This window comes from Grammomys surdaster, unplaced genomic scaffold (genome assembly GCF_004785775.1).
Source record: "Grammomys surdaster isolate TR1022 unplaced genomic scaffold, NIH_TR_1.0 167, whole genome shotgun sequence".
NCBI classification, from domain to species: domain Eukaryota; kingdom Metazoa; phylum Chordata; class Mammalia; order Rodentia; family Muridae; genus Grammomys; species Grammomys surdaster.
Genome location: NW_021604615.1, coordinates 13,240,710 through 13,254,823, shown reverse-complemented (window position 1 = coordinate 13,254,823; position 14,114 = coordinate 13,240,710).

Genomic DNA, 14,114 nt, shown 5'->3' with positions numbered 1-14,114 from the left:
GGAAGGAAGGAAGGAAGGAAGGAAGGAAGGAAGGAAGGGTGGGAGGACTCTGTCTCCATTGCTCAATCTTTGCTCTTGTATGTCTTCCTCACTCTTGTCTTGGTGAATCTGTCTCTTCAATTCTGGGCATCAGCCCTTTTTTTTTTTTTTAAGCCATGTCTCTATTTTCATCCATGTCTCTTCAACTCTTTAAATTTTTCCTCATCCTTTTCTTTTTCTGGGTTCTCATTCTCTCTCCCTCTCTTTCTCCCCCCTTCTCCATCTTTTCCTCCTTCCCTTCCTCCCTTTCACACTGGTATAATGAATGTATCAAAAGATCTAAAAGGTACACACACGCCTTGGTACAGAGTGAAATTCAGCTGGTGGTAGCAGCCTTTGCTGTTGTGTCTGTTCTGGTTTCCTCATGCAATGGGAACTACATGAAAAACCAGACTCACTGAACCAGTTCTAAGGCACAAGTTGAACCTTGTTCCTGGCAACTGGCTCAAGCAGTTTTTGTGACCTCTTGATGACTCTGGGGGCTGTTAATACCCTTTACACACTCTGTTTGTTTCCCATAACCAGGAATTACTGATTGATACTGATAACCTAAAGTGTTATTTACATAATCATAGTCATTTTTAATAGTGGGGATCATATTGTGAGCTTCATTGCCAGAAAGCTTTCAGTACCGCCTAACCTTGAGAACAAAATAACCCAGGCATGAAACACCAACTCAGGGTACCCAAAATGACACAAAATCTCTCCATATTCAAATAAAGACACTGTTCTCACAAGACTATAAACAACTCATGACAACTGACAGGAATTTTGATCATTGGAGATATACTCCGGATTTCAATATCACCAAATCTTTGGTGTCATACAATACTTTATAGCCACAATCAGGCCTTGGGGTGGCACTGGCTACTCATCAACCTAGAACTCCCATCCAAACAAGTCTGACAGTTTGTATATTTACTGTTGCCCTCAATGCTTAATCTCTATTTTTGCAGGCATGTATTCCCTCCCCATCCCCACTTCATCCCCTCCCACTTCCCTCCCCCTCCCCCTCCTCCTCTCCTCCCTCTTTCTCTCCCTTGACTTGTAGGGTCAGGTACTGAGATAGCCATGCTAATTGTCTTCTATGAAGAGAGAATAAAGTGGCTCAATAAAGCCACTCAATTGATGATTTACAAATTTAGAGGACAGTGGCTGCCAATGAGCTAATTGAAAAACCACTTAATTAACAACAACCTTGGTCAGGCACTGTCTTTGGATGAAAGAAGAGCCAGGAAAGCAGAGGCCCTCAAGCTTAGGACCTCTCCTCCAAGAAGCACTGATAGTCTTGCTACAGTTAAAATGTGATAAAATGGAAATCAATTGTGTTCAATCACCAAAAGAACTTGTAGCAGGAAGTTGACCTCGCTTTGTACATTCAGAAAGGCTAATGTGCAAGGGAGATGGAATTTGCTTGATGAATATAGTGCTTAAATATGTCAATTCTTTCTCTACATCAATCATTGATACATATTATCTTAGGGTTTTATTGCTGTGAAGAGATACCATAATCATGGCAACTCTTTTTTTTTGTAAGATTTATTTATTTTATTTATATGAGAACACTGTATCTATCTTCAGACATACCAGAAGAGGGCATCGGATCCCATTACAGATGGTTTGTGAGCCACCATGCAGCTTCTAGGTATTGAACTCAGAATCTTTGAAAGAGCAATCAGTGTTCTTAACTGTTGAGCTATCTCTCCAGCCCCCATGGCAACTTTTACAAAGGACAACGTTTAATTGGGACTGGCTTACAGGTTCGGCGGTTTAGGCCATTATTGTCATATCAGAAAACATGGCGACATGCAGGCAGACATAGTACAGGAAGAGGAGCTGAGAATTCTACATCTGCCTCAGGCAGCAGGCAGAGAACCGGCTTAAGCTTCAAAGATCTCAAAGCCCATATCCTAGTGATACACTTCCTCCAACAAGACCACACCTACTCCAACAAGGCCACTCCAGTACTGGCATTCCTTATGGACCAAGTATGCAAGCACATGAGTCTATGGGAGTCATTCCTATTCAAACCACCATGTGTATCATTTAAAACAGTTTTTCCTTTTCTTGAAAACACAGAAGCTTTGGTGATATTCCTACCTGGCCACAATGAGCTACAGCTAACCCAGGTCTGCTTCTCCACTCAGAGACACTTATCCCAAAGCATAGAACCTGTGTCATTGTCAGCCCAGTGGATACATAACTTACACCTGAGTCACTGATTCTAGGACATTGATGTGTCCCAGATTCATCTTCTATTTTTGTTGCTGTGATAAAATACTCTGACTAGATAAACCAACATAGGGCAAAGGAGGGTTTATTCAGGGGACAATTTCAGGTCACATCACTGAGGGAACTCAAGACTGAACGCAAGACAGGAACTTGAAGGCAGGCATGACTTCTTGTAATTCTACTCAGCATTGCCTCCAACCAAAGAACTCACTTCACAGCAAAAGAAGTGTGACAGGAACCATTGTGCTTGGTAGCTGGCATACCTTTTTTTATACAGTTCAAGGGCACCTGCTCTGGGAATGGTGCCACCCACAGTGAGCTGAACCTGTCTACACTAATAAATAATAAAGAAAATCCCTAGAAGACATGGCCCACAGGCCAATCCGATATACACAATTCCTCAACTAAGACTATCCACTCAAGTTGTTCTAGGCTGTGGCAAGGTGACATTTGAAAATAACCATCACGTACCACACTGTCCTAATTAAGTAAACCTCTGACATGCAGGAATGGGTAAAAGAATAAAACCAACAGGACATTCTATTACTTCCTATGATGTTCCAGGGATAAACAGTAAGTATAAACAGCAAGCCCCAAGTCACATGGCTGGTGATTGGCAGCTCCAGGGATGGATCTTGGCCATGGACTCCCATAGAACCAGCAGAGATGCTTACTGTCCAAACTTTGATGGAGTTTTGAAAGGAGACAGTCTGAGATGGAATTTGAATATCAATAAGTTTAGTGAAGGTCTGTGGCTAGACCAAGTGAGGCCTGAGGCAGAGTGCACTTTGGAGCTGAGGGACCCACACAAATACAAGCTGCTTTAGAAAAACAAACTGAGGAGGAAGTGGCCTTTTAAAAGGATGCCTTGTCTAGGGACTGATTAGTTTGTATAAGGGTTAGTTCAAAAGTCATTGGTAGTGACCAAGTATGTGGTCACAGTGGTCATGGAAGGTCTCCTTCCATGAACAAAGCCACGTCTCCTCCACATGTTCCAGTCCCCTGAACGCCAACTCTAGAGCATGAAATAGTAACCCCCATATGCAGACATTCATATCTCCACAAACTCCTTCAACTGTTCCCTGTTGATTTCATGCTAGTCCTACTGATCTGGGTCTATTTCCTATCTTTAAAATAAGATCCAGGCCAATGCCTCAAGACCCACGTATTCCGTAACCACCATCACTCCACTTCTCCAGCCCATACCCAAGTGCTTCCATAGGAGTCCTCACCCTGATCTAACTGTACCAAATCCTTCTCTCTCACTGTTTGGTCGGATAGTCTGGGGCTGTCGACATTACAAAGAATAACCTATTTGTGAGCCTCCGCTGCCTTAACTGTTGAATTTTAGATTGTTCCTTGTATATGTTGTGAGCTTCTGAGATTGTAAACTCTAAGAAACCAGAGAAGCCTTTCTGGAAAAGGATAAAGTTCTTCCCCTACAGTCTTTCACTTCTTAGGGGGCGCTCAGGGCACCACGAGAGGCCTATGACCTGAGGAGTAGCCAGTGTAGAGCCTCTTTCTTTATCATACCATACAGCCTATATACCAGATTGTCCTGTCTTGCTCCCCAGGGCCAAGCAAACAGGGGTTAATCTGCACCCCCACCCCTAAAGTCCATTGAAACTACCCCATCTGGTTCCACTATGTCCTGCTTTATGTTTTCTGAGAAACCATCCCCTGGCTGTCTCCACCCAGCATTCCTCAGTGTGACTATCAATATTGTGCTATGTCCCTGTGAGGACAGCATATTTGCTTTCTGAATCTGTCCCCCACTGTAGAGAGCCGTGGAAAGCAGAGACAGCGCTGGCAATCCGATGCTCTCACAAGTTCTGTAATTTACTGTCTTTGTGTGAGGGAAAAGTGCGTGAAGTCACAAGCCCTTCCCGGGGGATATAGGATTTTATGGGCAATTAACCAACCAGATATGTACACATCACTCCAGGGGGTATTTAACCAGGACCTTTTCGGGGCTCGGGGCCTTTTCTCCCAGCCGGTTTCCACCAGCCGGCCTTTTTCCAGCAGGTCTTTCCTCTATAACATCGTAATAAAGATCTGCTGAAGAACTTTGGTGTCTGTGTGATCTCGCTGGCGAGTGCACGCCACCAACATAAGTGGGGCCGAAATCCCGGGAAATTCGAAGGTACCCTGCGGAGAAAAGGTCCTCCCATCCGGAGTTAAACTTCAAAGGACTGAAGTGAAGAGCAGAATCAGAGAGGTATGGTTAATCTTTAATCTTTTCATATTTCCACTAAATCACAAGCTGTAGTGGAAGCGTTTGCTATCCTAGTGCCGGCTTTCATTTTATTTCTCCTGCTGTTATATTGCTTTCACCAGTACACCTGTTAAAATCTTGTTGCCGCTTGAGCCGGCCCCACCCCCCCTTCTAGCAGCCGTTTCGGGCCGCTGAGTTTCAGCTGGCAACTGAAAGTTCCTGTCCCCTTTCAGCAGTTTTTTCAATCCGGTGCGGTTTTTCCAAGGCAAGAGAAACTTGGTTCCGCCTCTCCTTTAGCTGCCTTGAGCCGGCGGGTTTCAGCGAGCAGACCCAGCTTTGATCCCGCCCCCTGCCAGGCGCTGCTTCAGGCAGCGGTTTTTACAAGCAGGCAGAGGCTCCGCATAATTAATTAGCCACGAGTGAGCTACAGAGCTTTTCCCGGAGAGTCAGATTCTCCCAAAGATAACAGAACAGCATGGGGTCCTCACAGTCAGCAGTGGTGGGGCTGCAGACTCTCCTGGGGCAGCACAAACTGAAAGTTTCTGCTCACACACTGGAGAACTTTGTCAAAGAGATAGACCGAGTTGCGCCTTGGTTCGCTCGCACAGGAACGTTGACACTCGCCTCCTGGGACAGGCTAGAAGGAGATCTAATTAAGGAACAGCAAAATGGGAAGTTGAGGCCAGGCACACGCCCATTGTGGAAATTGATACGGTCGTGCTTACAGGATCAAAAATGTAGCTCAGCTATTGTGGCGAGTCAGGAGATACTGAAAGAGATTCAGGATAGAAACCTACTGGAAACTGAATCTGGAGAAGTGCTTACAAGCTCAAATGGAAGCTTGGGTAGACATGTCTACAGAAATTCCCCAGACATTGGATCTGCAGGAGGGAAAGAGAGGCCGAAGGGGTCTCTGGGAGAGTCTTTTACGAAGGAAAAGCCTCTATATCCAGTAGAGGAATTGCAAAATCTGAAATTATATGAATATGAATCGGGGAGGTCTGGTTCCTCCAAGCGGGAACCAGAGAGAGATAGAAAAATAGTCCGTTATGAGGCAGAAGGAGATGAAGAAGTAGTCCTCTTTGAGGCGGAAGGATTCAATTCACGTGGGCGGCTGCAGCCGCAGAATAGAGAACAAAGAGAGGCGGGGATTAAAAAGCACGCACTTACAGCTCTCCTGCCCCCCTGAAATTCCCAGGCAGCACTCCCTGCTGCAATTTTCAGCGCACCGCTGCCTTATGCAGACAAGCGCGGTGCAACCACCTTCCTTTCAGAGGAAGATAAGAAAAGGATGTTTCAAGCTTTTCCAGTGTTTGAAGCTCCAGAAGGAGGTTGTATTCACGCACCAGTAGAATATACTGCAATTAAAGAACTTGCTGAATCAGTTCAGAAGTATGGGGTTGATGCAAATTTTATAATTATGCAATTAGAGAGACTAGCCACTATGGCAATGACCCCAAGCGTTTGGCAAAATACAATAAAAAGCTGCTCTCCCCAATAAGAATTAATAGATACTGGGGCTGATGTAACAATTATTAGAAGACAAGAGTGCCTTTAACTTGGCGTTTATCTGATCCCTCATTCAACTAAAAGGAGTTGCTTATTCAGTTAAACCAAAAACAAAGTTCAAATTTAAGATTTATGACATTAATGAGAAATTACAGCCTGTCTTGCCTACGTCAGTTACCATTCTAGTAAATACATAGAATTATTATAGATTTAAAAGATTGTTTTTATTGTTCCTTTACATCCTGGTAAAGGTGATGAGATTTAAATCCAATAAATTTACTAGTGATTCTTGAGAGCCCATGAAACAATATCTTTAAACAGGTTGCCTCAAAAAATGATTAATAGTCTTATATAAGAATTTGTTATTGCTTTAATACAGAAATTAAACATTTAAATCTCTCAGTGTATTTTATTCATTTTGTTAACTGATATCTCTAAAAAGAGTTTTTCTGTATGCCCTTGCTCTAATACAATGAGTTTTTAATATTTGAAAATTCAGTTACATCTTAAACAGATTGTCACACAAAAAATTCCAATAAGAATGGATAATGGGGGCTGGAGAGATGGCTCAGCCATTAAAGGCTAGGCTCACAACTACAAATATTTAGAGTTCAATTCCCAGCAACCCATGGTGGCTCACAATCATTCGTAGTGGGATCTAGTGCCCTCTTCTGGCTTACAGGCGTACATACAAAAATTGGTTTACTTTTAATAATTCTTAAAAATCAAGTTAACAGATATTAATTGGCTAAAACCTCATCTTAAACTTACCATAAGAGGATTTGAACCTCTGTTCGATGTTTTTCAAGGGAGATACAAATCCTAATTCCCCTCGACAGTTAACTGATAGGGATAGATAGCTTTGTAAAAGTATAGAATAAGCTGTTAGTCATTAAAAGATAAATTATCTAGACCATGATACATTATTGGCTGTTTACATTATTGCTACTCATGTACTCACAACAGACCTTGGCCAAAGAAACCATTAATGTGGATTCATCTATCTACAAGTAAAGTTTGAACATCTTATTTTGAAACTATTACAGTGTTAATACAGGATTATAAGATAGAATCCTGAAAATATTTTGGATGAAATGTTAATTCTTTATTCCAAATAAAAATTAAGTTGGTTATTGGAAAATAATGATATTTGACCTATTACTTGGCAAAGTTTTTAGGCAAAATTGATAATCATTATCCATAAGACAAGTTGTTAACAGTTGTTCTCTATACATGCTTTTGTTTTTCCTATAAATTTACATACAGCCCATAGAAAAAATATTTACTATATTTACAGATGCCTCATCAATTTATTAGACAGTATATGTAATTAATTTTCCCCTGCTTCAACACAAATAAAAATTGTTGCCCTTTTAGATATTACTAATTCTCAAATTTTACAGTTAATTATAGAAATACAGCTTAATTTAAGAAACATGTACTGTTTCTTTATAAGACATTTAAGGGTTCATTAGATTGCCTAGAGCCCAGGACAATGCCAAAACAGATTCGTATACCACTCAAATTATAGACCATATAGAAACAATTGGCCATACAATCTTATTCTTTATATCATCAAAATAATAATAGCTTGAGACTATAATTTAATATTTCTAGAAAGTGTACAAGTAAAATAACAAAAACTTCTTCTCAGTGTCCTCAATTTTCATAATGGTGTTAAGCCTTGAGGACTTACACATGATTAATCATGGCAAATAGATGTTACCCATATCCCATCCTTTGGGAGACTTCAATATTTACATGATTCTATTGACACTTGTTCCGGAATTATATTTGCCTCCCCTTTATAGGGAGAGAAGGCAGCACATGTTATCCAACATTGCCTTGAGGCCTAGAATGCCTGGGGAAAGCCTAAAATTCTCAACTTATACGTCTCAGAAGTTTGGACAATTTTGTTGCCAAATAGAGGTGACTCACCTGACAGGTCCACCATACAATCCTCAAGGACAAGGCATTATAAAACGGGCTCATCGCACTCTTAAATATTATCTTTTAAAACAAAAAGGGGGAGTCGAGGAGGCTCTACCCTCAGTGCCACGAGTCACCGTTTCTATAGCACTCTTTGCTCTCAATTTTTAATTTTGGACAGTCAGGGCCATTCGGCTGCTGACCATCATTGCTTAGAGCCTAATAGGCCAAAGGAGATGGTCAAGTGGAAGGACGTCTTGACCAGACAATGGAATGGCCCGGATCCTATTTTAATAGGATACAGGGGAGCGGTTTGTGTTTTTCCACAGAAAGAAGACAATCCATTCTGGCCACCAGAGCGACTAACGCAGAGACTCGTGACGACTGAAGATGACACCCCGAAGAATTCATCTACAGATGCTTTCAGTCCTAATTTGGATCCTCCAAAATTGGGTTCCTAGTATATGGGGAGAACAACGATGGGCTATATTATCTGCTTTTCCTAAACCCATACCTGTTAGACATGATGCCATGGTGTTTCCAAGATTTCTTACAACTAATAAAACCATGGGGCTGCCTTATCTTCCCTATGATAAAATGCAGGCCCCCCTGGGAGAAAATCATTCCTTGCCTGAACGGGGTTCTCTCTGTTTTCAGACTACTGAGACAGGAAACTGTATAACTCTCTCGAAGAGAACCTTGGGGTGGTTTCATGAAAAGAGAAGCTGGGTTAAACTAACAACTAAAAGGAATGATAATGAAAAGGACAATAGTTATGTCAAAGAGTTCTCACAGTCCTTTTTGCAACCAGCAATTTGGATAGATGGAACATTTTTATCACCCAAACTTATTGATGGAGAGCATCCTCGTCAACCTAAGGTCTCTCCTTTTTGTAGTCTAGAAGATGAGGGAGTTGTTCTGCCCTGGTCTGATTGTCAATCCAGAGTAACACGATGGGCAGATACCAATGAAACTTTTTCCTTTTCACCCAATATGTTGGGAGATCCTGGAGCTGACGCGGTAATGAGAAAGGGTCCTTTTCTACAGAGTGTTAGTATGAATCCTTTTCACAAATGGCTACTCTGTGGAGTTAATGGCAGTTGTACCGACCTCAACTCACTAGCCTTTCTCCAGGGCGGAGCGACAGGAAGAACATCCTTTACAAGAGTTATTAATGGAACTATGGTGAAACAGAGTGCAGATCTGATCCCTCAGTTGACAAATCCTATTCAGTTAATTACTGGAGTTAACAAGATTATTGTAAATCAAACAGTATTTTCACCTACACCAGTGTGTGTTTTTCCACCTTTCTTGTTTATTCTTTCCAATTCCTCATTTGAAAAATGTACTAATGATTCATGTATGATGTCTCAGTGTTGGGCTGTTGGACAAGCTAAACGTGCCATGGTTGCCAGAGTGCCACGATGGGTCCCTGTTCCTGTTGAAACACCCTCTACTCTATCATTATTCAGACAAAAAAGAGACTTTTGCATAACTGCAGCCATAATAACAGCGATATCAGTCACTGCCATTGCAGCTACAGCTGCTGGGATTGCTATGACAACCAAAGTCCAAACAGCAGCAGCCTTAAATCAGCTGTCCGCTACAGTGACAGAGGCAGGCAACTTCCATACTTCTGCTAATGCTGAATTGAAAGGCGGATTGATGATTGTTAATCAGCGCCTAGATTTGGTAGAAGAAAAGATTGGACATTCTCTTTCAATTGGCACAATTGGGATGTGAAAGAAAACTGGGAACACTCTGTATTACTAGTGTTCAATATGAAAACTTTACTCGAACAACTAATTTATACAGACAATTGTCTCATTACCTAGCAGGAGAATGGTCAGAAAGATTTGATGAACTTCTCGAAAAGTTGCGAGCAGCGGTGGCAGCCATCAACTCAACGCGTGTGGACATTTCGCTGACTGAAGGACTCTCCACCTGGATCTCTTCGGCCTTCTCTTTCTTTGAAGAGTGGGTGGGAGTAGGCCTGTTTGGTACAACCCTGTGTTGTGGATTAGTGTTCATACTCTGGTTGGTTTGCAAGCTCAGAGCTCAACAGAAACGTGACAAAGTCGTGATTACCCAAGCACTTGCAGCCTTAGAACAAGGTTCATCTCCCGAAATCTGGTTATCTAATGTTAAAGAAATAGCCACCAAACAGATCCTCAGCTACTGCACCCCAAGGGCTCAGCCCATTGCACTGGGTCAGTGAGGAGTTTTAGCCTGACTGGTCCTTGTCTGTGTAGCTCTGGTACCTGAATTTTGAGACAAACAGCCCTTGCACCCCTAGGAGGTGACTCCATTGCACAGGGATGGGTGTTTGCATCTCTCTCGGTTTCCCCTAGCCTTTGCACCCAGAGGACTTGTTTCCATTGCACCTGGTAAGGTAGGAGAGACTGTATCAAACTATTAGTCCTTGATCGCTTATTCCCCCATGATGGAATTTGCTTGATTGGGCTTGAGTTTGAGTCATATTGGTACCGCGCCAGACAGACCAAGGGCAACTCTATCTTTTCGTCTCCAGGCCAGCTGCCATTGGTCCCAACGACGGGAATAGGTTGATGCCATATGCCAGAGGTACACCATGTGGTGTGAGTTTACCCCATGACGGGCATTACGAGTGGCCACAACCTGGGGCGCACATTCAGAGAATGCCAGGTGTGGGTGCGCAACCCTCGTAGCCTAAGACAGGGAGCTCACCATTCTTTGGTGCTGGCTATAGAAGAACGTCAACTAGCCTGAGACACGGGAAATGGCCAGTGCCTGTGATTCTCATTTAAAACAAAAAGGGGGAGATGTAGAGAGCCGTGGAAAGCAGAGACAGCGCTGGCAATCCGATGCTCTCACAAGTTCTGTAATTTACTGTCTTTGTGTGAGGGAAAAGTGCGTGAAGTCACAAGCCCTTCCCGGGGCATATAGGATTTTATGGGCAATTAACCAACCAGATATGTACACATCACTCCAGGGGGTATTTAACCAGGACCTTTTCGGGGCTCGGGGCCTTTTCTCCCAGCCGGTTTCCACCAGCCGGCCTTTTTCCAGCGGGTCTTTCCTCTATAACATCGTAATAAAGATCTGCTGAAGAACTTTGGTGTCTGTGTGATCTCGCTGGCGAGTGCACGCCACCAACACCCCACCCTCACCACCTAACAGAATGATATATAAGGTCAGAAATGAACATGACACATGGCTAACCAGCAGGGTGGTAAGAGGGACTGAGAACTGAGATGGAGACAAGAGACTGCACCATGGTCCTGGCTCTGCCTTTGTAACTTTATGCCCTCTGAGCTCCAGGGAACCTCTCATTTACCATCTGGAAGAGGATTGGGAAGATGCTGAATTAGACTACCTCTGAAAACGTGTGTGGCTTTCTCAGACTATGTATTTAAAGTATTATACCTAGTGTACACAAACACAAAGAAGGAAGGTACATACAAATGTGCAGCCTAGATTAAGTTGGGTTATTCGGGAAAGGAAACAACACAAGCATTGAAGAACCACACGACAGCCACGCACTTCCAAACGTTTCGTTTGTGTGCTCTTCCCAGAACCGGATCATCATCAAGGGTGTTCTATTGTATGGTTCAGGATGCTCTGAACATCTTCTCCATATCCTGGCAGCATGGGAAGCCTTCCACAAAAGAACACAAAAGCTAGCACTACTAGCTTCTGGAGTGGCTATGATCCTAAATGGGATCAACATTCCTCCCACTTAGGGCAATCGTAACAAACATGAATCCAAACAACCTAGACAGAGGGTATAGACCCGAGTGTGTAGGTGAATGCCTGGCAGTCTGCAAACAGGCGAGTGGCCTTGGCCTATGGCACTGCTCTGTGTAAAGTGTGAGATGGTTGAAGCAGACTGCCTTTCTGTTAGCTCCCATATCCATGATACCACAGTTCTATAGGATACTTTTTTGTGATCATAATGTTCTCCAGTCCGGCACGACATGATAGATGGGTAATCCTAACATCTGGGAAATTGATTACAGGAATCATGCCTGTGACAGACATTCATGAGGCTCGTTGGTGGAGTATAACCTGGGCTATATGGCGAGACTTTGTCTTGAATAAATCAGACATGAAAAGGAACTATCTATGCCCTTTCTAATGTAATAATCCTTTATCATATATGGCTATTGAACCATACTACTGTCCATGGGAACTCCCCTCCACATGGGTCTCATTCCCTTCTGATCATCACGAATTAATTGCTCAAAACCTCCTTATAGGAGAAAATCCTCTGTGTGCTTTGTAGAGCTATCTCTCCTGCCTTTGTTACATGCTAAAATCACTGCAGCTACTACAAAGGAGTTGGGATGTTTATCCCCCCCCCCTTACAGGCATTAATGTCATCCTGGTCTTTACATCCCTCACTAATGATTGACAGAATGTCAGAGGAAAATGTTACCCCAACCCATGCTATGCATTTCAAAAGCAAACTAGTACCTGTCTTAGAGGAACAAGCCAGTTCTGCAAATAATCTGAAAGGTTCAAACCATGTGGAGCACTCCCAATCACCCTCTCGGTAAAGTCGATGGTTCTTTGAAACATGCCTCCTTGTGGCTAAAATGAGTTCTTTGTGAATTTGAATTCTGTTCTAAAAAAAAAAAAAGTGGGTTATTTTGCAGCATTTGGAATAAGGAGGCCAGTGAGTCAACACTGGCTGGCCAGTGAAGAGGAAGGACAGACGGCCACTGAACAAAGATGCTATCACTAGATATTATGGGCAATTCAATAAGCCTGGACTATCCTACTCTGAAAAGGAAGAAGCGGGAGCCGACAGTGTGGAAACAGTAACTCGGGAATAAGCTACCTTCTGCCTATCACTGGTGTATAACTTTGGACTTACCCCAAACTTAGGCCCAACCCCAGTCACCACATCTACCTCATCTATGAAGGCTCCAAGCTGCCACAAGGCCCCCATAACCATGAGATTCAAATGCTTACCCATTGCATTTAGGATTCACATGCCCGTGGCCAAAGTCCTCTGTGTAAGATGTAACTTACAAAGACCACTGCAGTGTTCTTCAGAGATGCTGATAGGCTAGTGTCTCCCTACGTTTATGAACGTCTCAGTCATACAAAAGGACCATCTGAGGACACTTGCTGGCAGAATGAGGTAGCAAGTGTGACAGTCACTCTCACATTCCAGTAACTCTAGGTTTTGGCACCCTCACCCCCATGTAAACCAAAGGAGGTGACACTTTCGCTTGTGTTTGTGGGCACATGGAGCCAACACCCATGTGTCATCCAACTAAGTGCAGAAATGACTTCCTCACTGAGATACAGTTTTGAAAGGAGAATGTATGAGAACCAAGCCAATCGTGTTAATTATGACCTGTTCTTGTTTTATTTTCATCACCACATGCGCATAAAAATTGCTCTCAGTTTATCTTTCTATTTGCTAGGAAATTGAATCAGCTCTCTAGAAGACTCTCTACCTCTTAGTTGGTCACACTGTGTGTCTCGCTTTGAGGAGATTGCTGGGAGTCCAATATTGATAGGAACTGGTAGGAATGTCCTCAGGAGACTCAAAGCCTGCCTGGTCCCTGACGCAGAATGGTGATCAGCATCTCCTCAGGCAGAGAGTTCACATTTTCAGATGGGTGTATTATACTGATTCTCCTGTCAGAAACTTAAGAAATCAATGTCCCTTAAATCTTTTAAAATGCTCAGAAACTCTCAGAAGGTATTTGTAAGCTTCACTGGGAACTTTATAAGGTACCCGCATTTCCCCTGCCTGTCAATCATATATGAGAACCCTACTGATTCCCTAGTTAGTACCCTCATGTTACTAGAGTCAAAATTTTATGATTCCCTAGTTAGTACCTTCATGTTACTAGAGTCAAAATTTTACATTGTAATTCAGCCAATCATAGAATGAGCTCCAGAGACTGGGTTTCAGACTCTCAGACCTTCTTCTGGAGTCATACAAAATCAAGTTGGGTTAGATACATGAATATAAACCTCACCTTGTTAGACTAGAAGCAAACAGGAAAGCAGGAAAAGGGTGTTTCTGCTTACAGAAAACAAGTCTTCAACTCAAAAGCACAAACCACAAGACAAAATCGAAAATGGGGAACTGTGAGTATATCAAAGGGGAAAAAAACTTTTACACAGGAAAGAAAGAGAGAAAGGAAGGAAGGAAGGAAGGAAGGAAGGAAGGAAGGAAGGAAGGAAG